Below are 23,080 nucleotides of genomic sequence, written 5' to 3'. Positions count from 1 at the left end.
CAGTGCATGCTTGGTTTAGCATCCGAAGCCCACTCTCATTTGGATGGGTTCATCAGTAAGCAAAATTGGCCCATTTGGGAGACTCGAATCAGCATTTCGCTATCGATAAGTGTCTTCACCTTCAACGGGTGACTGCGTGCTGTGCAATGACCAGTCACGGAATAATCGATGCGATATTCCTTGATGGCACGATGACTGCCGATCGGTATGTGAAGGTTTTGGAAGATGATTTCATCCCCACTATTCAGAGAGACCCTGATTTCGACAAGATGTGGTTCATGCAAGTCGGAGCTCGACCCCATCGAAGCAGGAGCGTGTCTGACGTCCTGGAGGAGAACTTCGGTGACCGCATTCTGACTCTGGGGTAACCAGAGGCCACTGGCATGGACCTCGATTGGCCACCATATTCTCCGGATCTGAACACTTGCGACTCCTTTTTGTGGGGCTATATTAAAGACAAGGTGCCCAGCAGTAACCCCAAACCACTGCTGAGCGGAAAACAGCTAATCAGGAGGTCATCGACAGCATCGATGTTCCGACACATTAGCCGGTCATGCAGACGTTTACGTATTAAATAAAGTGTGTGCACGTGGTAGAGTGTAACTAATTTGTATTTTTTTTCATAGAGTTCAATAATTGTCACCCTGCATGTGAAGTGAATTTTGTATAACAAGATTTTGACACCCTCTGGTATAGTAGGATTCTTATTGTATGAGGGCCACTCGAAAAGTGATGTCTTTCTTTGTTATTTATCAGGAATTTGAAACGCAACTACATATGTTGAAAACCACAATTTACAGATTAATGTATGACTTTTCAATATAATATCCATTTCCCCTGTTCGTCCATCTTTTAACAAGGTTATGCATTCCTGTGTGGTAAAACGCACGGTCGTAATTCCAAAGCCATTGACGCACAGATGTTTTCACGGTCTCATCCTCTTGAAAGTGTAGCCAACCACGAGCTTCTTCGAGCGACCTTCACACAGGGAAGTTTGATGGTCCCATGTCAGGTCTGTATGGGGGATGCGGCAAGACTTCCCACCCAACTCTCCCAATGTCCTCAGTGGTGTGATGGGCGGTTTCAGATTGTCATGCAAAAGGACAACATCCGCCACAGTTTTTGTTGGGCGAACTCGTTGAAGACTTGCTCTAAGCTGTTAGAGTAGTCTGGCGTACTTTCTCATTATTTACACAAAAACAATTTAAATGGTGCCTCGTTATATTAATTTGGCGCTTCAAGCGTCTGTAAAACAGGATACTACGATTAAACACCAGGAAGGAACCCTAAATAGGTGTATGATTAGGATGAAATAACAGGGTGAACCAGTTTCTTTACAGTTAAAGAATGATCATTAAAACACAGTTTAAATTAATGATTCGCGCTGTACAAAAGTAAAATACAAAAAAATCTTATCTGGTGGCTGTAGGCTTGGGTGTGACGAACAATTATGACGGCTACACTACCCACAGCACAGCCTGAAAGTATCTTGATGATGGGCTCAATTTCTCTTCTCGGCGTCGTTCAGTTTTACATACAGCAGCCCAACAACTCGCAGCTATGCCGTAAGCCGTTTGCGATCTTCCTCCGAGGCAGTTTTGTGTAACTTTGCTGGAACAGCTTCTCCTGTTCCACATGGATGTTGCTTCGATCACCGCTGCCTACAGACTGTGTGACTTACTTCCCTCGCTTGCTCTAGGTAGCGCGACAATTGGCCCGTGCCGCCTTTTCCACTCCCCAGAGCCACTTCAGTTTCAAACAAAAACACACTGGCTTTTACGTAACACCTATTTCTTACATTGTTCCTAAGCGTGACCATTTCTTACAATTGTCAAAATTTACGTCAGTATGAACAGTTTATACACACAAATATTTTTAAATACAAAATGTCATCAGAAAATTATTTAACGTAATAAACAATTTACAATGTATTTTACATAAATTACTCACATACAATGCAAAGAACTTCAATCTCCAGTATAGCACACATTACTTTACATTTACAAAAAATTTAGTACAAATATGCGAGAATTTTAAAGCAAAAAAAATTATAAAAATTTACATGGACCATAAACAAATAGTGTTATAATTAGACGCGACACATGTGCATTTCTGTTATTTTCTTCGTCGTTTCGTTGACAACTGATTCTGAAGACATTTATCAGGAGCTCGCCATTCCATGCACTCGCTTCTTCAAATGAGAATACCTGCTGTGTAATGCCGCTATGGAATTCTGTGAACTAGCTTTGTCTGAATCGTTACAAACAAGTTCATCAGTAAATGTACATTTATCGGCACTCTTCTTCCGCGGTCTCTCTGTTGCTTCTATGGATTGTCAATGAAACGTTCCTTCCTTCCTTCCCTCCTTTCTTCTGCTGCATTTATCAGTCTCCAACGCAAGTATCTAACATAACCTGCTTCTCTGAAATGACGAGAGCATCTTGAAGTATTTTCAACATTCACAGCGTCTTTCCCACATCGTTTGCAGACTTCCGTCGCCGTTGCGACTGTGAGAATTACAGCCAATTGCTTGCAAACACTCAGAACAATTTCACATACAAATCACTTACTACATGTAAGTAACTAAGCAAAAACATCACCACTCACGAAATCACACAGCCTACAACATAAAAGTATCGGCGCGAAGTGTTCCCTCTCTGACGTCATGCGCTGCGCTCAGCTCAGCGGCAGAAACGCGTTTGCCTCACCCCCCCCCCCCGCCCCCCCCCTTCTCGTCATGCCATCACTATACTTCGCCCTCTGAGTCGGCCGGTAGCACTTGTGGTGTAGACGTATCGTGTTCTCGGGGGAGGGAGGGGGAGGGGGGGCGGAATTTCTGTTTTAATGTGGTTCACATTTCGGAATTCTGCAGATCGATTATGGTGCTTTTACGATACGGAAAGGATACTAGCTGAGGTATCATTGCCACAGATACTACTACAACGCCGCGCCAGCACAAGGTTGGCAGTCCGACGTCTGCCGAGCACAGCGCACTCTGGCGGGCTGTGCAGCTCGACGGAACTGGAGTGTGCCTCGTCCACTTCTTACAAGGGAACCTCCCCATCGCACCCTCTTCAGATTTAGTTATAAGTTGGCACAATGGATAGGCCTTGAAAAACTGAACACAGATCAATCGAGAAAACAGGAAGAAGTTGTGTGAAACTATGAAAAAAATAAGCAAAATATACAAACTGAGTAGTCCATGTGCAAGATATGCAACATCAAGGAGAGTGTAAACTTACGAGCGCCGTGGTCCTGTTCTTTGCGTGAGCAGCTGTGGTACGAGAGGTGCTTGGTTCAAGTCTCTCCTCGAGTGAAAATTTTAATTTTTTATTTTCAGACAATTATCAAATCGGGCAAGGTAGAAGAATCTTTTTACCCATTCGCCAAGTGTACAAGTTAGGTGGGTCGACAACATATTCCTGTCATGTGACGCACATGCCGTCAGCAGTGTCGTATAGAATATATCAGACGTGTTTTCCTATGGAGAAATCGGTTGACCTATGACCTTGTGATCAAATGTTTTCGGTTCCCATTGGTAAGGCACGTCCTTTCGTCTACTAATCGCGCGGTTTTGCGGTGCGGTCGCAAAACACAGACACTAAACTTATTACAGTGAACAGAGACGTCAATGAACGAACGGACAGAGCGTAACTGCGAAAATAAAGAAATTAAACTTTTCAATCGAGGGAGGACTTGAACCAAGGACCTCTCGTTCCACAGCTGCTCACGCTAACCACGGGACCACGGCACTCCTGATCTCACACACTCCTTGATGTTGCCTATCTTGGGCATGAACTACTCAGTTTGTATATTTTGCTTTAGTTTTCATAGTTCCACACAACTTCTTCCTTTTTTCTTGATTGATCTGTGTTCTGTTTTTAAAGACCTATCCACTGTGTCAACTTATAACTAAATTTGAGGGGGGTGCGATGGGGAGGTTCCCTTGTTAGCTAGACTTCAACCCAGGCAGACGCACTTCCATAATCGGCCTTCAGCCAGTTCTCTAATGTTTGCATTGATTCTCTGAGGAGGGCCCATCAGGCTTAGTCCCTGGGAATATGTTGTATTAGTTCACGGTATTCCATGTTACGAGATTGTCAGGTCGTAGCCGCAGCTGCAGTGCTACAAACTACTGAAGATAAGTAATTTCATTGTACTACGTGTTTCTTAAATAATAATCCTTCTCTCTAAAAGTGTGCCGAACCGCATATTATTGCAGCCTGGACTCCGTCAGCTCCTATGAACGCGGCCTCCTACTTACCTGCATTTAGTAACGAGCTGAAAACACCCACGCGTTTTGTGCCTCTAAACAGTGAGACACAATACTAGCCCCCCCCCAGGGGGTCCACAACTCTTTTGTGGACACGGGCGTAGCGAGCACGGGACCCCGAGCTAATGTGGCCCTCCTTCCTTTCCGGGCTGCATACCCCCTTCCCTTTCCGCATCCCTCCCCGTCCCCCATCTTCGCCCCCCCCCCTCACCTCTGGCTCTTTCCTTCCCTTTCTCCCCCTCTGGGAGCATGGTTTGTGCCTACGTCCAGAGACGGACGCTCGAAACTGTTCCAAATTCCTTGCTTTTACACTTGCAAGTCCTCGTCCTTCCTCTGTCCTTCTCTTTTCCTTCCCTCTTCTCCTTGCCCTTTTCTCCGCTGCGGCGTTTGAGACCCCCTTTTCTTTCCTTTCCCTTTCTCTTTTTTCCTCCCTGTGCGTGTCTGAAGGCCGACCCACGCACTTCCATGCGTAGCCGGTGACGGGGTAACGCGTAATTCCCCGCCCCGGGTAGACAGGTAGGACACGTACGTACCCCCTGGTAACGGCCAGGCCCAGGGAGGGGTGATTACCCGAGCTGATACCTTCCGAAAGTGCCGATTGGTCCCTCCGTCCGTTTGTCGGGAGGTGTGACCTGAGGTGTGAACAATCACCTAAGGCGGGTGTGCCCTCGGTGAGGGCCCCCACAAGGGAGGAGCGCGCCATCGGAGACGCCGGTAATCATGGGGGATTCTTCCGCAATGGTTTCCTCACCTTCCACTATGTCTGCTCACAAACGTAAGTTCACTGAGTCTCAGCCACAGACGGTTCTTCCATCGTTGCTACAGTTCCTTGTTGTTTCTCGGTCTGACGAAGGTCACGACTTTTCCACGGTCAACCCTTTCATTATTCAGAAAGGTGTCGACGCAATTGCGGGTCCTGTAAAGTCTTGTTCCAGATTACGGAATGGCACCCTGTTGTTAGAAACACACAGTGCCCTCCAGGCTCAAAAATTGCTGCGTACTTCTCTGCTCCACACCTTCCCTGTCCGGGTGGAACCGCACCGTACCTTAAATTCCTCGCGTGGAGTCGTTTATACACGCTCCCTCGATGGATTGTCTGACGAAGAAATTCAGCACTATCTGTCTGACCAGGGCGTCACGGCTGTTCATCGGGTTATGAAAAGGGTTGACTCGAACATCATTCCAACCCGCACTGTCTTCTTGACATTTGACAAAGTTCAACTCCCATCAAAAATCAAAGCAGGCTATGAGATAATTTCCGTTCTCCCTTATGTCCCAAACCCTACGCGTTGCTATCGATGTCAGCGGTTCAATCACACCAGCCAGTCCTGTTCCAATCCGGCCAAATGTGTTACGTGTGGCAAGGATGCCCATGAAGGTGCTTGTCCACCTCCATCCCCTCGCTGCATCAGCTGTATGGGTGACCACGCTGCTTCTTCTCGAGATTGCCCCGTTTTTAAGGACGAAAAGCTGATCCAGGAAATAAGAGTGAAGGAAAAGGTGTCGACCTTTGCTGCTCGAAAGTTACTCGCCAGTCAACAGCCCACCGTGCCTCAGAAAGGAAAATACAGCACTGTCCTTGCTTCTCCTCGGCCAACAAAGGAGGCGGCCACGCAGACTTGCGACCTCACATTTAGTACCACGGTCGTCAGATCGGCCAGCGCAAAGATCGCCCGTTCAACCTCACCTCTTTCGCCTGCCCACTCTATGGCTCACCCTTCGTCGGGTTCTGCTAAATCTCGAGCCCAAAAGTCAGACGCCAAGTCTTCGAAAAAAGAGCATTCTCGTGAAGAGTTTTTACGTACTGCAACTTCACAACCATCGGTTCCTCCTTCATCTAAACATACCTCCAAGAAGGCTACGAAGAAACACAGTTCCTCTCCTTCTCCGCCAAGGCGTGTCCCATCTACAGCACCACCTGGCGGAAATCGCCCTCGGCCATCTTCTGTGTCGCCGAGGCGCACTGCTGGTGGCCGGTCAACTGGCCGATCGTTGGTGGCAGGAGCTGCTCCTGACCAACCTATGGATCAGGATCTTCTGCCTTCGACTGAATGCCATTCCATGCTGTCGGTCGCAAGCTCTGAGCAGTCGTTGAGTTGACAGCACCCTTGGTCACGTTCCTCCATTTTCTGTTCACCCTATGTCCATTATCCACTGGAATATCCGCGGCATTCGCGCCAATCGGGAGGAATTGTCGATCCTCTTACGATCCTACTCGCCGGTCATCTTCTGTCTTCAGGAAACAAAGCTGAGTCCCCATGACCGCTTTGTTCTCCCTCATTTTCAGTCCGTCCGATATGACCTCCCCTCTGTTGAAGGCACTCCAGCCCATGGAGGACTCATGATTCTGCTCCATGATACTCTCCATTATCACCCAATCCCCTTAAACACTTCCTTCCAAGCTGTCGCCGTCCGTCTTTCCCTTTCTGGATACACGTTCTCTCTTTGTATGGTATACATTCCATCGTCTACACCAATGGCACGAGCTGATCTCCATCTTCTTGATCAGCTTCCACCCCCCTATTTGCTGGTTGGGGACTTCAATGCCCACCACCCGCTTTGGGGATCTCCACATCCTTGTCCACGTGGCTCACTATTGCTAGACGTCTTCCACCAAGCGGATCTAGTCTGCCTCAACACTGGGGTCCCCACATTTTTGTCTGCCTCCACGGCAAATTTATCCCATTTGGACCTTGCGGTCAGTACTGTTCCGCTAGCTCGGCGCTTCGAATGGTTCGCCCTTGATGATACACACTCGAGTGACCACTTTCCATGTGTTCTTAGACTGCAGCCTCAACTGCCATATATGCGCTCGCGACGCTGGAAGTTTGCCCAAGCCGATTGGACACTTTTTTCGTCTCTAGCGACATTCGATGACCGTCGCTTTCCCAGCGTCGACGATGAGGTCACACATTTTACCGACGTTATTCTCACAGCTGCGGAACGTTCATTACCACGCACCTCCGAATTGCCCCGGCGCCCTCCAGTTCCTTGGTGGAACGAGGCATGCCGTGACGCAATACGTGAGTGGCGACGTGCTCTTCGCACTTTCCGTCACCATCCAACTTTGGCCAACTGTATCCGATATAAGCAGCTCCGTGCGCGATGCCGTCGCGTCATCCGCGATAGCAAGAAGGCAAGCTGGAAATACTTTATTAGCTCATTTAACACCTTCACTCCCTCCTCGGAAGTTTGGAGTCGGCTTCGACGGTTCTCAGGCGCGCCTAGTTTCTCCCCGGTCTCTGGGCTCACTGTCGCGCATGATACCTTAGTGGACCCCGTCGCAATTTCTAACTCATTGGGTCAGCACTTTGCTGAGATTTCGAGCTCTTCAAATTACCCGCCAGCGTTTCTCCCGAAGAAACGTGCAGCGGAAGTGCGACATCTTGCTTTCTCCTCTCAAAATCGCGAAAGCTACAATACTGTTTTCTCCATGCGCGAACTCCAACATGCACTCTCTTCTTCTCGCTCCTCCGCCCCAGGACCGGATGGTATCCATGTCCAAATGTTGCTGCATTTATCAACCCATAGCCTGCGTTACCTCCTTCGCCTTTATAATCGAATTTGGACCGACAGTACCTTTCCCAGGCGATGGCGGTAAGCTATTGTCGTTCCCGTTCCGAAACCTGGAAAGGACAAACATCTCCCCTCTAGCTATCGCCCCATTTCTCTCACGAGTAGTGTCTGTAAGGTTTTGGAGCGTATGGTGAATTACCGTTTAGCTTGGTGGCTGAAGTCCCGCAGTCTTTTAACACCAGCCCAATGCGGATTCCGAAAGCATCGTTCTGCCGTTGACCATCTTGTTGCTCTCTCCACTTATATCATGAACAATTTTCTCCGGAAACGCCAAACGGTAGCAATATTTTTTGATCTGGAGAGAGCATACGATACCTGTTGGAGGACAGGCATCCTCCGCACACTGTTCTCTTGGGGCTTTAGAGGCCGGCTGCCCCTTTTTCTTCGCGAATTTATGGCAGAGCGCACATTTAGGGTGCGGGTGAACACTACTCTCTCCCGTACTTTCTCCCAAGAAAACGGGGTACCCCAGGGCTCCGTGCTGAGTGTTGTACTGTTTGCCATCGCCATTAATCTAATTATGGATTGTCTCCTTCCTGATGTCTCGGGCTCCCTCTTTGTGGACGATTTTGCGATCTACTACAGCTCTCAACGGACCAGCCTTCTTGAAAGACGTCTTCAAGGATGTCTCGATCGCCTCCACTCGTGGAGCATCGAAACCGGCTTCCGTTTCTCACCCAGTAAGACCGTTTGTGTTAATTTTTGGCGACGTAAGGAGTTTCTACCGCCCTCCTTACATCTAGGTCCTGTCAACCTTCCGTTTTCCGACGTCGCTAAATTCTTGGGTCTTATGTTTGACAGAAAACTGTGCTGGTCCTCCCACGTTTCCTATCTTTCGGCTCGCTGTCTGCGTTCCCTTAACACCCTCCGTGTCCTGAATGGTACCTCTTGGGGAGCGGACCGAGTGGTCCTTCTCCGCCTCTATCGCGCCTTAGTACGCTCGAAATTGGATTATGGAAGCATAGTCTACTCCTCTGCTCGGCCGTCTATTCTTCGGCGTCTCGACTCTATCCACCACCGTGGATTACGTTTAGTGTCTGGAGCTTTTTACACCAGCCCTGTGGAAAGCCTTTACGCTGAGACTGCTGAACCTCCGCTGTCCAATCGGCGGGCAGTCCTGAGTCGTTATGCTAGCCATCTGTCTTCCATGCCTGCTAATCCAGCCCATAACCTTTTTTTCGACTCCTCCTTTGATGTCGGGTATGCAGGCCGCTCCTCCTCCCTACTACCCCCGGGAGTCCGCTTCCGTCAACTGCTCCATTCTCTTTCCTTCCGCTTTCCTAAAACCTTCTTGACAACTTGGGGTACAGCACCGCCTTGGCTCCGTCCCCGGATCGACTTGCTCAGAGACCTATGTCAATTTCCCAAGGATGGTACCCCTACACTTGTTTACCGTCGGGCATTTGCTGCTATATGTGCACAAATGACGGAAGCCACATTTATTTACACCGATGGCTCGAAAACATCGTTAGGTGTAGGGAGTGCCTATATTGTTGGCGACACCCCAAATCACTTTCGGCTTCCCGACCAGTGTTCGGTTTATACTGCGGAGCTTTACGCTGTTCTCCAGGCTGTCCACTACATCCGCCGCCATCAGCGGATACAGTACGTAATCTGCTCAGATTCTCTCAGCTCTCTCCTAAGTCTCCAAGCTCTTTACCCTGTGCACCCTCTGGTCCACCGGATTCAGGACTGTCTGCGCTTGCTCCACCTGGGGGGCGTCTCAGTGGCGTTCCTCTGGTTCCCGGGACACGCTGGTATCTGTGGAAATGAGGCGGCCGATATAGCGGCCAAGGCTGCAGTCTCTCTTCCTCGGCCAGCTATTCAGTCTCTTCCGTTTACCGATCTACGGAGCGGCTTATGTCGCCAAGTTGCTCATTTATGGCATGCGCATTGGTCAACACTTCCCCACAATAAATTGCGGGAAGTGAAAGCCCTTCCTTGCGCTTGGACCTCTTCCTCCCGAACGCGTCGTCGGGAGGAGGTAATTTTAGCTCGACTCCGGATAGGGCACTGTCTTTTTAGTCATCGACATCTTTTAAGCGGTGATCCTCCCCCACTCTGTCCCCATTGCTCTCAGCTGTGGACGGTCAGACACCTTTTAATTGAATGCCCCTATTTTAATCCGTTACGCTCCCGTCTACAGCTATCGCCTGATCTATCGTCGATTTTAGCAGATGACACGCGCTCAGCTGACCGCGTTCTACAGTTTATTAGTGACAGTGAAATGACGTCAGTCATTTGAAGCTTTTTTTTTGGGGACAACCAACCCCTTTCTATAGTGGATTTTTACGCATTCCTTCTGCCTTTAGTTTCTCAAATTTTATGACTTTGTTCCCATTGCTGCTGATTTTAAATTTCGTTTTTTTCCTGTTTTCTACGTCACGGGCTGGGCGCTAATGACCATAGAAGTTTTGCGCCCTAAAACCACAAAAAAAAAAACAATACTAGCCATATAAAAGTGCATTCTAGTGCATGAGCGTCGAATTCTCATGAAGGATTTTCCTGCCCTCTCGGCGAGTTCTGCGTGCTGGTGAGCGTAGCGTTGACCAGTAAAAACAGTCCTCAGATCAGAGATTGAAGGTATTGGCTAGGTAGAGATGATGCTGGTGGAGGGGTAAGAGTGACGGACTTGACTATGGTTGACTGATTCCAAAAACATTTCATTTGTTTCCGTGAAAATTTCATTTTGGCATTTTTGCGTGACTTGGTCCCTGTTTACTTCGAGCTGTATTCCTGTTTTTGTTGTTGTTGTTATCGGCGGGAGTTGCTAGTAACCTGATTAGTGTTCTACATATTCCCTGCCGGGTGTTACAATCTTAATAGTAGGTTGATTGCTACAGGACTTCTGATTAATGACATTAGAGTTGTGAGAAGTGTAACCCTGCCTCGCGGGTCCTAACGAAAATGGCGACCCTTCTTTAAACTGCAGAGCAGATGAAACTTCATGGCAGATTAAAACTGTGTGCCGGACCGAGACTCGAACTCGGGACCTTTGCCTTTCGCGGGCAAGTGCTGTAGCAACTGAGCTACTCAAGCACGACTCACGCCCCGTCCTCACAGCTTTACTTCTGCCAGTACCTCGTCTCCTACCTTCCAAACTTTACAGAAGCCCTCCTGCGATTCGAAGGAGAGCTTCTGTAAAGTTTGGAAGGTAGGAGACGAGGTACTGGGAGAAGTAAAGCTGTGAGGACGGGGCGTGAGTCGTGCTTGAGCAGCTCAGTTGGTAGAGCACTTGCCCGCGAAAGGCAAGGGTCCCGAGTTCGAGTCCCGGTCCGGCACGCAGTTTTAATCTGCCAGGGAGTTTTATACCAGCGCACACTCCGCTGCAGAGTGAAATTCTCATTCTGCAGGGCAGATAATTATCTCATGTCCGCCAATAACCGTTTCCGATTAAGTATATGGAAAGACATCGCGTAGTTTATCTCGCACGCCGTGCGTCGGCCTCGAGTTTGACTTCATGCGATGCCATGGCAATTGGGATTGACGAATGAAAGGAACGTTTCAGTATTACTCCAGGATGGAAACGACTGCTGTAGGATGTTCATATCCAGCCCCTAGATATTCCTGAGGCGGACAATACTGCCGCATGTCGTTCCTGTGGCACCAGAGATTCAGCCGCCGTTGAGACGACAGCTGGGACGTGCGTCGGATCGCCCACACTCCATGTTATCTGCCAGATACTCCAGATAAGTGGCGCCCTATCTGCTCTGGTATCGACTGAGCGGGACGCCAGAGTCGATATAACCCAGAAGTCACAACGAAGGAGGGCGCTCCACTGGCGCAATCTCTCATCAAATCTGGGGCACGGAAGCGACTTCATTGCGGAAGTCGACCACGTGGAGGCGGTTTTTCAGTACGTGCGACTTGTTGCATAACCATCCCTTAATATCCAGCTACTTTCTTGAGACATTCAGCGAGCATTGCTGTCCATCTTCCAGTTAACGTTCACTTTTATTGCTACACTCACAGAAACTTTTTGGGCGCGCCACACACAGTCGCGCAGCATACGGTGGCCAAAGCACAGTGATTAATTTACGTCTGAAGTGCTTGGCGATTTCATTCGTTTGTTGGGAAGAGGAAGCCGCCAGAAGTTGCCGGCATTCGGCCGGTTGGTGATAACAGAATCTAGGCTCACACCCTGCACACGATTTTACAGAAACTGTTCACTCAAAAAAAAATTCATTTTTGCGTTACTTACAGCTTTACATGTCAGCTTAATGATGACGTGCCCATCGTTTTGTTAATGCTCATTGTCAATGTGATATTTGCATTTAAGACACTGCCCGAAATTCGCAAACGTTTGCAATGACAGAGGGGTCGAAGTGATTTTTCGTTTGGTGCACATTTACATAATATGTTGCTGCTTATGAGATTCAGCTAACATTCTGAATTTTTCTTTAGACTAGGGTGGAGGTCTCTTATATGTCAACAATCTCGAGAAAATGGATCTGATGTCGCAAACTCATTTGCAATCACGTGTTTAAGCGGTAAAGTCAGAATGAAATACCCAAAACATTCCTCATATTTCATAAACGGTTTCGCATACTGAGATTTTGGCCAATGGTATCGAACAGAGAGGAGAGAATTTTGCCATATGATTATTATGCAAAACTTCATTATCCACTGTGTTATTCCAGTAGCTACAGACGTTTTCTGTGAAACGACGTAAGTTTCTAAGAGGAAACGATAGCTGGTCTAAGAACAATATAATACATTACATATTTATTTTTGTACTGACACTGTGCTTTTTTTAGTAAGCTACTTGCTATAGCCGGCGAACTTCGTTCCGCCTCTGAAAATCTGACCGGGCAAACGTTGTTTTGCCACATAAAATATCTCTAGTCTATGAGAATAATGTATACATGTAACAGAATAGCCGTTGTTGGTGGGAACTCGTGACACAATAATAATGGCCGAAAACTGTGTAGGGAGTGAGAAAATGCTTAGGGGGATGGCCGGCAGTATCGGCCAATAGTAGTTCCAGCTTTTCTACGGTAGATGGCGCGGATTTAACAATTGCAGCCGATACACGGCTCGTCCATGAGCATACAGACATGGCGGCAATTTAGTGTCGAAACGTATTCACCAGCATTATGAATAAGGCCAAGCGCACACGCATAGATTTTTATTTGGTGTCACCGCCAGACACCACACTTGCTAGGTGGTAGCCTTTAAATCGGCCGCTGTCCGTTAGTATACGTCGGACCCGCGTGTCGCCACTATCAGTGATTGCAGACCGAGCGCCGCCACACGGCAGGTCTAGAGAGACTTCCTAGCACTCGCCCCAGTGGTACAACCGACTTTGCTAGCGATGGTTCACTGACAAAATACGCTCTCATTTGCCGAGACGATAGTTAGCATAGCCTTCAGCTACGTCATTTGCTACGACCTAGCAAGGCGCCAGTACCAGTTACTATTGATATTGTGAATAATGCACAGTCAAGAGCGACGTTCACCAATTATGGATTAAAGTTAAGTATTCCAGCAGCTACGTATGTTTTTTGCTAAAGTCTAATTTCCTTGACCTGTTCCAGACCTCACGCCAGCCTGCGTGAGCTAAAACGCGTGCCTTTCGGCTTCCTCTCAAAACCGGTGTTGGCTCTCCTGCCAACCCACAACATTTTATCGTACGCAAAAATATTGTACGGTTAAATTCTTTCAGAGGAACAAAGGAGAGCATAGGAACTTCTTTCTTCCACTAAAAGAATTTGTTCGTGCGATATATTTCCGTACGATAAAAATAGATGCATGTGCGCTAGGCCTAAATGTCGGGTTGGCGAATAACGCGTGCTACCTAGTTAAACTTCTCGGTCTAGTTACATCGATTCAAAGAGGGATATTCGAGTCTTTGCCTTTGGTAAGTTTTCTTCAATTACCTATCTGCTGAATAATAAGACTATGACTGGTAAACACCTGGCGGGGATAACAGATCAAGTGCTAATTAGTCAGTTATCGACTGGGGTTGAAATTTATTGAATTACTAAAATCGCTATTAAAAAATAGGGGTTGGCGGTAGAAGGGTGAAAATTTAGGGTTGTGTGTATTTTTTAATGCCACTTCATAAAAAATAAAAAGTTCTGTCCAAAAAGTAAGAAATGTTTTGGTGTGGAACGCACTTATCACTTAGGGGTATGAAAAATAGATTACGACCGATTCTCAGACCTACCGAATACACATCTAAAATTTAATTAGAATCGATCGAGCTATTTCGGAGGAGTATGGCAACTAAGAAAGTGACACGAGAATTTTATATACAAGGATTGGTCATACTTTCCGTCAGTTCGTCTCTTAATAAACCACTGTTTGATAGTTATCTCGCAATTGTCTTTGTACAACATGTTAATGAGATGACACTGTGTTGACTCCGCTGTGTTTTGGCAGAAGCAGTAAATTTTGACATGGCAGCAAGACAAATGTAGGTTTTACTCAAAATACACCATTCATTATGCTTCCCTGAAAGTTACAAATGGCTAACAAGTCAGGCGAAAATAAATAGCTTTTGTTGCCATTTCAGCGATGTTCTTTTTACACAGTGACCAAAGCAGAGGAGACAGATCTTTTTGAATGGTCACCATGCAAGTGTGGACCTACATCTACATCTACATTTATTCTCCGCAAGCCACCCAACAGTGTGTGGCGGAGGGCTGCACCTAATATTTACGAAAAATATGAGCAGAGGCTTCTGTTTAGAAGCGCACTTCCCCTCCAGCAGTCAGCGTTTCCCCTACAGCGCCAGCCCACAACCCCCACCACTGCCGCTCTCCCCACGCAAGCCTGTCCGCTTTAAATGGGTGTTTTTGTATACACCCTGAAAGCCGTCTACAATCCACAGAAAATAAAAAGTCGCTCTCCGAAAACTGCTCAATTGACACGTCGATATAACAAATGAGCTCACACCTTGCTCCAATATTTGATTAAAGAAAGTCGGTACAAAACAGACATATTTCTGAGATGCAGCTCCAGACACACATAACTTGCTAGCCATTACCACAGTTCATCACACCCTGTAAATTTTCGCCTGTAGTTATCGTGACTGTTCATTGTTTCCCAAGTTTTTTTTTTTTCCTGCCATGCAGTCCTCCAATACTTGAGGACTGTTCTGTTCTCTCTTGTCATACTCAGTACTAAGCCTTGTAATTTATTTCTTGGGATTTTCGTGGTTCTTTTCGTAGCAGTAATGTCTCTGGATGAAGTGATCTTGATGCGTCATTTTGATAGAAAAGATCTTGCTATTGTTTTACTTTGTGATGCAAATGTTATTTTGTAAAAATTTAGACATTGACAAAATACACAACCTGGCCCCAAGCAACACAGTTTATGCATTACTAATGCACTGTTGATTCACACTATATAACGGACTGCGCCGATTATTTAAGATGTCCTACGTTAAGATGCCGTTAAATTTTATGATGTTAAACTTTCTAGTCTTTCCCAGCACGCAAGGCCCAGAAATATGATTTAATTAACTATCAGAATAAGTTCTGGCTAGCTCATATAAAGTTTGGCCAGAGATTTTATTATCTACATCATATTGAATTTTAAAGTTAACATACGACTGTCACTGTTAATATCTTTCTTCATAGTAAACTTTCCACACTACACAAATTCTGATTAAAATCGTTTTTTAAACTCGCACAGCCTATTTAGGAAAAAATAACTTCTTAAAGAATTCACAGTTCATAAACAGTTAATTAATATTTCTCACTCTCTCCATAGTTTCAACTTTGAGAAGTACTAATTTCGTAGGATGAGATTAGCGCCGACTTGCGCAACGATATCTTTGCTTAAAAATTGTACACTGTTTAAAATAAACTTTTGTTGTATTTTCGATACCTTCTTTACACAGCACACAGAAATAAAACTTTTACTCCAATCTCGATAACCCAGAAACCAAACGAATAACCGTATATTAGCAACAAGATGGAGTAATAAGAGCAGTAAGCAAGAAAAGGAAGTGAGCTAACAATGTCGTATAGTAGGTTATATACACAGGAAATATCTGACATCTCTCTCTTTAATTCATATTCAGAGACTGATTTGTATTTCAATAATACTGAACTTAAATATTTCATTTTATTACTAAAAAATAACTAAAGCGGATTAAAGTAAGTCTCCTACACCTGACAGCAATGCAAAATACATACTCCACAGACACATTAAAAGCCTCTGCGTCCACAAAGACCTCGGAAGCTTACTAGTACCGACCGACCGCCGTGTCGCCCTCACAATATGCCTCACTGGCTGCGGATATGGAGGGCCATGAAGTCAACAAACTGCGCTCCCAGCTGTTGGCAGTTTCTGTGACCGGAGCTGTTAGTTGTCAATCAGGTAGCTCCTCGATTAGGCTGAGTGCACCGCGCTTGCCTACAGCACTCGGCAGACCCAGTCGGTCACCCAACCATGTGCTAGTCCAGCGCAACAGTGCTTCACTTTGGTGATCTGACGGGAACCAGTGTTAGCACTGTGCAAGGCCGTTGGCACACTTTACAACTAAAACAATAATAATCGAGATCGATGGCTGTCCACCCAAGAAATTACGACACTATTAACACATTTAAACATTTTGTGTATAGTAACATTAAGGTTAAGGTAATTTCTACAGAAATTTACGTTGATACATGCGAAGTAAAATTGCTTTGGAGTAATTTATAAATAAAAACTGAATTTAATTATTTCACATCATATCGACCACTCTTCTTATAAGTACACATACTGTCAGCTCAAACTGCTGTACGATTTTTGAGGCATTTCCAGTTGTAGCCCATAGCAGAGCTGTACCGGAATGATGCTGTCTGCTGTTAGAACTGCCATAACTGTCTCATTCACCCTTCCTGCCACCCTCTGGCAAAAGAAACTTTCTAAAAAAATTTATTGAAAAATTTAATAAATTTTTACAATTTCGTTACTAGATTTAACAATAATAAAGCATTATTCAAACATATTAGTTAAACTAAAAACATAACTTAAATGAAGCATTATTGAGAATTATTATGAAAGAGGAAAACCATAACACACGACAAATTAAAGGTATCCATATAGTAAATGAATAAAAAATTGTATAGACCCCATAGTAAACTGAGTGCACAACAAGTCTTCAAAAAGTAATTTACACATTATCACAGCAGGCCAAATAACTTTCGTTGAAGCTGCATTACACTTAATGTGACACGGATACATTTGTAAACGTGTCACCAAGTCTTTGTAAACAACGGTGGAACCTTCTACGAACCATTACATTCCTAGACGATAGAAATGTACTACTTAATAACGAAGCCGTTCCGGAACCGCGTGTGAACGTCCTAATCGTTGGAAAAATGTCTCTCACCCCCTCCGAAGTTGTTTCAGCCGAAAAGATGGAAATCGGTCAAACCAGGATCTGGACTTCCTGATCAGCAACATTCTCTTCGATCAAACTGTTGGCACAGTTTCACTACCGCCAGAAGTAAACACTGAGCCAGTGTGCAATTTAGACGTTTTGCCCACCAGAATGGTACCGTCCCGAGTACTTCTGTTTTGGAGTGTGTTTAGAGTTGCCGCGCCATTTCACCCCACTCTGATGCAACATCCGTAGCGGAGCAGAACTGCCAGAAGGAAACGTGGATCATGTACTTCGTTCTGACGACTTGTCACTCTTGTTGCGCAGTGGTGGTAGCGTAGGACTTTACTTAGTATTTCCTCGATTTCAGCAAGTTAGAAACTGTGTCCTGTTCTATCAACAAAGTAGGTAAATTCGACTTTTTGCTTCCACCCATACTCAACATTTCATACACTACTGGCCATTAAAATTGCTACACCAAGAAGAAATGCAGATGATAAACGGGTATTCATTGTACAAATATATTATACTAGAACTGACATGTGATTACATTTTCACGCAATTTGGGTGCATAGATGCTGAGAAATAATTACCCACAAATACCACCTCTGGCCATAATAACGGCCTTGATACGCCTGGGCATTGAGTCAAACAGAGCTTGGATGGCGAGTACAGGTACAGCTGCCCATGCCGATTCAACACCATACCACAGTTCATCAAGAGTAGTGACTGGCGTATTGTGACGAGTCAGTTGCTCGGTCAAATTTGACCAGACGTTTCCAATTGGTGACAGATCTGGAGAATGTGCTAGCCAGGGCAGCAATCGACCATTTTCTGTATCCAGAAAGGCCCGTACAGGACCTGCAACATGCGGTCGTCCATTATCCTGCAGAAATGTAGGGTTTCGCAGGGATCGAATGAAGGGTAGAGGCACGGTTCGTAATACATCTGAAATGTAACGTCCACTGTTCAAAGTGCCGTCAATGCGAACAAGAGGTGACCGAGACGTGTAACCAATGGCACCCCATACCATCACTCTTGCTGATACGCCAGTATGGCGATGACAAATACACGCTTCCAGTGTGCGTTCACCGCGATGTCGCCAAACACGGATGCGACCGTCATGATGCTGTAAACAGAACCTGGATTCATCCGAAAAAATGACGTTTTGCCATTCGAGCACCCAGGTTCGTCGTTGAGTACACCATCGCAGGCGCTCCTGTCTGTGATGCAGCGTCAAGGGTAATCGCAGCCATGGTCTCCGAGCTGATAGTCCGTGCTGCTGCAAACGTCGTCGAACTTTTCGTGCACATGGTTGTTGTCTTGCTAACGTCCCCATCTGTTGACTTAGGTATCGAGACGTTGCTGCACGATCCGTTACAGCCATGCGGACAAGATGCCTGTCATCTCGACTGCTAGTGATACGAGGCTGTTGGGATCCAGCACTGCGTTCCGTATTACCCTCCTGAACGCACCGTTTCTATATCGTGCTAACAGTCATTGGATCTGGACCAACGCGGGCAGCAATGTCGCGATACGATAAACCGCTATCGCGATAGGCTACAATCCGACCTTTATCAAAGTCGGAAACGTGATGGTACGCATTTCTCCTCCTTACACCAGACATCACAACAACGTTTCACCGGGCAACGCCGGTCGACCGCTGTTTGTGTATGAGAAATCGGTTGGAAACGTTCCTCATGTCAGCACGTTGTAGGTGTCGCCACCGGCGCCAACCTTGTGTGAATGCTCTGAAAAGCTAATCATTTGCATATCACAGCATCTTCTTCCTGTCGGTTAAATTTCGCGTCTGTAGCATGTCATTTTCGTGGTGTAGTAATTTTAATGGCCGGTAGTGTAGTTCATAGCATTTAATTTGCTGAAACAGCGAGATGCTGTAGCCACTGGCATCGTCGTAAGTATCCTGATCGTCATTTCGGTGTTAATTCGTAAAAGTTTTTTTCGTCAAAGTTTTGCGCTCTCTCTGTGCCTTCGGCCTCGGCGGGGGCTTACCTCATCAGCCTCTCAGTACATCCTTGACCCATTAATGTCACGAGCGTGTACTTTACTGCTCTCGATGCCACTGCGTATCATACCCGTCATAAGTGGACACGAGGCGATCTACACGGCTCTAGTATCACAACAGAAAGTCATTTTCGTCACATTGTGCTGTGGAATTTCCGCTTGCTGCAGTTCCTGGGGTAATGTAAAGCCTTGACCAGATGTGTGGCGTCAAGAAACCCGTTCGTGTTACTTACACTTCGATGAGCTCATTCGTACAACTATCTTAGTCGTATTAATGCTTTGAAGCACCGGAGAGGTTTGGATTCCTTCAGTTACACGCTTAACGAGTCAAAACTACACTACTGGCCATTAAAATTGCTACACCACGAAGATGACGTGCTACAGACGCGAAATTTAACCGACATGAAGAAGACGCTGTGATGTGCAAATGATTAGCTTTTCAGAGCATTCACACAAGGTTGGCGCCGGTGGCGACACATCCAACGTGCTGACATTAGGAAAGTTTCCAACCGATTTCTCATACACAAACATCAGTTGATCGGCGTTGCCTGGTGAAACGTTGTTGTGATGCCTCATGTAAGGAGGGGAAATGCGTACCATCACGTTTCCGACTTTGATAAAGGTCGGATTGTAGCCTATCGCGATAGCGGTTTATCGTATCGCGACATTGCTGCTCGCGTTGGTCGAGATCCAATGACTGTTACCAGAATATAGAATCGGTGGGTTCAGAAGGGTAATACGGAACGCAGTGCTGGATCCCAACGACCTCGTACTACTAGCAGTCGCATGGCTGTAACGGGTCGTGCAGATGGGGACGTTTGCAAGACAACAACCGTCTGCACGAACAGTTCGACGACATTTGCAGCAGCATGGACTATCAGCTCGGAGACGGTGGCTGTGATTACCCTTGACGCTGCATCTCAGACAGGAGCGCCTGCGATGGTGTACTCAATGACGAACCTGGGTGCACGAATGACAAAACGTCATTTTTTCGGATGAATCCAGGTTCTGTTTACAGCGCCATGATGGTCGCATCCGTGTTTGGCGACATCGCGGTGAACGCACATTGGAAGCATGTATTCGTCATCGCCATACTGGCGTATCACCCGGCTTGATGGTATGGGGTGCCATTGGTTACACGTCTCGGTCACCTCTTGTTCGCATTGACGGCAATTTGAACAGTGGATGTTACATTTCAGATGTGTGACTCTACGCTTCACTCGATCCCTGCGAAACCCTACATTTCAGCATGATAATGGACGACCGCATGTTGCAGGTCCTGTACGGGCCTTTCTGGATACAGAAAATTTTAGACTGCTGCCCTGGCCAGCATATTCTCCAGATCTCTCACCAATTGAAAACGTCTGGTCAGTGGTGGCCGAGCAACTGGCTCGTCACAATACGCCGGTCACTACTATTGATAAGTGATACCGTGTTGAAGCTGCATGGGCAGCTGTACCTGTACACGTCATCCAAGCTCTGTTTGACTCAATGCCCAGGCGTATCAAGGCCGTTATTACGGCCAGATGTGGTTGTTCTGGGTACTGATTTCTCAGGATCTATGCACCCAAGTTGTGTGAAGAAACATGTCAGTTGTAGTATAATATATTTGTCCAATGAATACCCGTTTATCATCTGCATTTCTTCTTGGTGTAGCAATTTTAACGGCCATTAGTGTAGTTACTTCCAGGTGCGACCAGGTGCGCAACAATGGAGAGCTCACTGGTTCAGGCCACTAAGGACACACTTCGATTTACTGGCAGGCGACTGGCGGCATGCAGTCTCTTCACATAACACACCTGGCTGACAAGTCGTGGGATACCAGTAATCACATACACTAATGGTGGTAGTATAGCGTACACGAGGTATAACGCGGCAGAACACTGGCGGAGCTGTGATTTGTACTCGTGTCATTCATGTGAAAATGTTTCTGACGTTATTATGGCAACACGATGCGGATTAATAGACTTTGAAGCGGGATTCTAATTAGTCAGACAATTGGGACAGTCCATTTCGGAAACGGTTAGGGAATTCAATATTCAGACACCCAAACTTTCAAGAGAGTGCCAAAAATGTCAAATTTCAGGCATTAACTCTCACCATGGACAACGCATTGGCCGACGGCCTTCACTTAACTGCTGAGATCAGCGGCTCTTGCGTAGAGTTGTCAGTGCTAACACACGAGCAATACTATGTGAAATAATCGCAGATATCAATGTGGGACGTACGACGAACGTATGCGTTCGGACAGTGAGACGAAATTTGGCGTTAATGGGCTGTGGCGGTTGACGACGCCTGCAGCACCCGTCCTGGACTCGTGACCGTATCGATTGTAGCCTAGCCGACTGGAAAACCATGGCCTGGTCAGACGAGTCCTGATTTCAGTTGGTAGGAGTTGATGGTAGGAGTTGATGGTAGGAGTTGATGGTGGGAGCTGATGGTGGGAGCTGATGGTGGGAGCTGATGGTGGGAGCTGATGGTGGGAGCTGATGGTGGGAGCTGATGGTGGGAGCTGATGGTGGGAGCTGATGGTGGGAGCTGATGGTGGGAGCTGATGGTGGGAGCTGATGGTGGGAGCTGATGGTGGGAGCTGATGGTGGGAGCTGATGGTGGGAGCTGATGGTGGGAGCTGATGGTGGGAGCTGATGGTGGGAGCTGATGGTGGGAGCTGATGGTGGGAGCTGATGGTGGGAGCTGATGGTGGGAGCTGATGGTGGGAGCTGATGGTGGGAGCTGATGGTGGGAGCTGATGGTGGGAGCTGATGGTGGGAGCTGATGGTGGGAGCTGATGGTGGGAGCTGATGGTGGGAGCTGAGTGTGGCACACACCTGACAAAGCCATTGACCCGTTTTGTGAGTGATGCGGTATACATTCTGGTGGTGGCTCCATTATGATTTGGGCTGTGTTTACACTGAATGGACTGGGTCCTCTTGTCCATCTGAACCAATCATTGACAGGAATTAGTTATGTTCAGCTACTTGGAGACCAGTTGTAGTCATTAATGGACTTTATATTCCCAGACAAAACGGAATTTTTATGGATGACAATGCACCATGTCACCGGGGACACAACTGTTCGGGACTGGTTTGAACAACATTCTGGGCAATCCGAGCAAATGATTTGGGACATAATCGTAAGATCCGTTAGTGCTCAAAATCTTGCACTAGGAACATTCTCGCAATCATGGACGGTTATAAACGCAGCATGACGTCATAGTTCTGCGTGCGACTGCCAACGACCCGGCCAGATGCCTGGTAGAGTTTCTGCCCTAATACCACGAGAACGAGGTCCTACACGATATTATGAGGTATCCTAATGACTTTGGTAACCTCGGTGTACGTGGAGGAATATAGATAAAGTTTGTAGGATTGGTATTAAAGGGCAAAGAACAATGGAATTTTGAATCAGTGTGCACTACCAAGTAGAGAATCTTACGTGTGCCATGTCGGCTCTCTCTTCCAGGAAACTGACTCGCTCAGCTGCACCTGTCTGGCCTTCAGAAAGTCTGGCAAAATAATCCGTAAATGCTGGGCACCGAACCTGCGATTTTTCTCCCTAGCACGAGTAGCGATATTTTGAACTCTGTTTCATTCCAAAGCGCGTTATTCACGAGCCTTTCCGTGTGATACAATTTTAATGGCTAGCAGTGCTTGTGTCGCACGGAAAAAGAAGCAAATAATGCGAAAACTGGCGATCGCACTCTATTGACAGGTTGGAGGGCTGCCAGCGGGCTGCAGAACCAGGTGCGTCCCCACATTAGCGCTGTGGGCGTGTCACTGTGTGTTCTGTTCTGGAAGCTTCCAGCGCGGAACCAGATCCACGGCAAATTTATGCCTCTAACCGGTTGTGCGCATTTCGCCTTCCATTCACTGCCCGCACCGCCACAT

General features: G+C 46.7%; 1 protein-coding gene and 1 pseudogene across 1 annotated transcript in view; one reads left to right on the top strand and one right to left on the bottom strand.

The window, feature by feature from the left end:
* The window catches only part of LOC126424710 (ras-related protein Rab-32-like), a 435,086-nt gene that overhangs the window by 248,294 nt on the left and 163,712 nt on the right, over positions 1–23,080 (top strand). The gene's annotated exons all lie outside the window — the stretch shown is intronic.
* Positions 16,214–16,331, bottom strand: LOC126425369 (5S ribosomal RNA; annotated as a pseudogene).

The sequence above is a fragment of the Schistocerca serialis genome, chromosome 10 (genome assembly GCF_023864345.2).
Source record: "Schistocerca serialis cubense isolate TAMUIC-IGC-003099 chromosome 10, iqSchSeri2.2, whole genome shotgun sequence".
Lineage (NCBI taxonomy): Eukaryota > Metazoa > Arthropoda > Insecta > Orthoptera > Acrididae > Schistocerca > Schistocerca serialis.
This window is presented reverse-complemented; position numbering and strand designations above follow the sequence as displayed.